The sequence below is a fragment of the Galeopterus variegatus genome, unplaced genomic scaffold, assembly GCF_000696425.1.
Source record: "Galeopterus variegatus unplaced genomic scaffold, G_variegatus-3.0.2 Scaffold3022, whole genome shotgun sequence".
In the NCBI taxonomy this organism is placed as follows: domain Eukaryota; kingdom Metazoa; phylum Chordata; class Mammalia; order Dermoptera; family Cynocephalidae; genus Galeopterus; species Galeopterus variegatus.
Genome location: NW_007729133.1, coordinates 197,900 through 201,034, shown reverse-complemented (window position 1 = coordinate 201,034; position 3,135 = coordinate 197,900).

The following is a 3,135-nucleotide window of genomic DNA, read 5'->3' as shown; positions in this document are numbered from 1 at the left end:
AATTGCTGGCAGGGGGAAAGGTTTACGCCACCTCTATTCATTGGTAATGTGCAAGATTTGTTTCTTTGTATCTGCAAGGGTACCAACAAGACTAGTGAACAGGCTGTCTGAGGCCTGGTTGAAATAGGCCTACTGTGACTTAATCTTTTCTTTTTTTTTTCTTTTTCCTTGAGGGCTTAAGGGTTTTACTGGTTGGTTGGTGGGGGAGAAGTAAAGCTAATCTGAATATCAGTAGAGTTTTTATCACTTAAACTCAGTTCTAATAAAAAAAATCTGATTTATTTATTTATTTTTTTAAAAGATGACCGGTAAGGGGATCTTAACCCTTGACTTGGTGTTGTCAGCACCACGCTCAGCCAGTGAGCGAACCGGCCATCCCTATATGGGATCCGAACCCGGGGCCTTGGTGTTATCAGCACCACACTCTCCCAAGTGAGCCATGGGCCGGCCCAAAAAAATCTGATTTAAAGTAGAAGAAACTGACCTTATTCACTTAACTTATTGTGCTATATCTACAAATACTTTCCGTATACTGAGAGCTTTTTAAAAAGTGCATACTAAGATTTGCGGTCAAAAGATGAGTTAACTACTCCATGGTAGGCAGGATAACAGCCCCGTGAAGATGTCCACACCCCAATAATCCCTGGGACCAGTGAATATTTGAGGTTACATGGAAAGAGAGAATTATATGATATGAGAAGGACTTGACCCAGTGTTGCTGGCTTTGCAAATGGAGGAAAGGGCAATGAGCCAAGGAATTCAAATGACTTCCTAGAAGCTACAAAAGGCACAAAATTGGATTCTTCCCTAGAACTTCTAAAAGGAAACAGCCCTGCCAACACCTTTATTTTATTTTTTTTTTAAAAAAGATGACCGGTAAGGGGATCTTAACCCTCGACTTGGTGTTGTCAGCACCACGCTCATCGTATAACTTCGTATAATGTATGCTATACGAAGTTATTAGGAATTGAATCTTCAAGTTCTCCATGCCCCAGGTCCCAGGGCAGGCCTCAAGGTGCTGGCATGGTGTGCCTAAAAGTCATTTTAGACTACTTCACTGAGGCTACTGGATCAGGAGGAAATCTAGACTAGAACTATGCTATTATTTCCCTAATAGAACATTTAATCCCTTCCACTCCCTCCTTCTTATGTATATGAAACATAAGCAATAAGATGAAAGTTCTTTTCCTGAAACAACCCAGAAGTACATGAAGCAGCTCTATACAGCCTTGTTTCTCTGATTTTGTGTGAAATTTTTTTATTTTTATTTATTTATTTATTTAAAAAAGATGACCGGTAAAGGGATCTTAACCCTTGACTTGGTGTTGTCAGCACCACGCTCAGCCAGTGAGCGAACCGGCCATCCCTATATGGGATCCGAACCCGTGGGCTTGGTGTTATCAGCACCACACTCTCCCGAGTGAGCCACGAGCCGGCCCAACACCTTGATTTTAACCAGTGAGACCCAAGTCAGACTTTTATCCTACAAAGCTCTAAGATAATAAATTTATATTGTTTCAAGCCACTTAATTTGTGGGGATTTGTTAAAACAGCAACAGGATTCTAATACAAACTCCTCCTAAGGTTCTAGAAGTAGCTGTTTAGAGTGTGGTGATCAAGAAGACTATCAGTCCTCTTTGTTTTGGTAAATCTCACAGTCGGGTCTCTAAAAACTCCTTACTGGGAATTATCTCAGTCCTAGGAAACTTCTTAATTACCCCCACTAAAGTAAGGGATATGGTAAAAATGCCAATCAATCAGGATGCCTTCTGTAACACTTGCTGAGAATGAATGAGATCAAGGTGCAAGTATTCACATTAGGGCACTTGAAATGTTCCAGGGATCCGGCTGTGGTCCTTACCTTGTGTTTCTTTCCACCCAAATTTGTTAAATAGGAGGTGTACCACCACCAGTTCTCTGACAAAAATAGCAGGGAAATTACAGAGTAAGTTCTTCCCCAGATGCAATCTATCATTTTATTACCAAACTATCAGCACATTTAAAAAATATATTGCCTCATATCTAATGCAGTATTTCTGACTGAGCCCTGTGCATCAATTTGGAAGAATTAAATATACGGACGCTCAGGCCCAATCTTAGAGCAATTAAAACAGAATTTCTAGGAGTGGAGCCTAAGCAAGGATTTTTTTTTTTTTTTTTTTTTTTTGAAGTGCCCTAGATGGTTCTGATGCAAAATGAAGATGGAGAACCTGTGGTGCAATGGTTATGTATGCCAGAAATCATGAATGTTAAAATAAACAAGTTCTCAGAAAGAAATAAGGTAGTGCATAATATAAATATTACAAAATGCCAAATATACCTAAGTAGACTTGTTCTTGCCCAGTCAAAAGAAATCCTTGGGATAATTCTCCAAAAGGAACTAACACACTACCATAAAAGGATTTGCTCATCTTCATAGAAAGCAGATAAGATTGACAGACTGTGACTTCTGTCTACTATTCTCAAAATCTTTGTGCCTTTTTCCAAAATCAGGCTACGTATCTGCAGTGAGAGAAGAAAACATATAAGTTCTGAAAATCTCTTGTGAAGAATTCCACTTAGTTTAGAAAAGTTTTTGCTTGCTTTTCCACATTTTCTAAAAAGAAAAGTTTCTAAGACACCTGCTCGAAAGTGTCCCATGTAAAAGAAAATGTGCTCGGATATTACCAAATTCTATAAATTATACCTTTTTTTTTTTTTTTTGAATTAACTACTCTTTTACTAGTACAAAACACCACCAACCCAGCAGCCCCAGAGCCCGAGAATAAATTAAGGCACAGAGGGGCGACTTTCCCAGGCCCAGGCCTGCGTGCCCCAAACTTTCTGAGCAAACTCCCGATGGGGCTGGGGTTTTCAGCGTCCTGTAGGGCCTTGTCCCTTGAGATAATGACATGGGTCGGAGCATGGGTGCGAGGAGGCCGGAGCATGGGTACGAGGAGGCCGCTGGGGCCGCTCGGAGTTGATGCTGGGTCGCGGGCATCCAGCCGTCCCGGTGGCAGCTCACTTCTCGAAGTAGGGCAGGTAAAAGAACTGGATATACCTTGATAAAAATAGTAAAAGTGGTCATAAGAAGCTTTTTTTTTTAAAAAAGATGACCGGTAAGGGGATCTTAACCCTTAACTTGGTGTTGTCAGC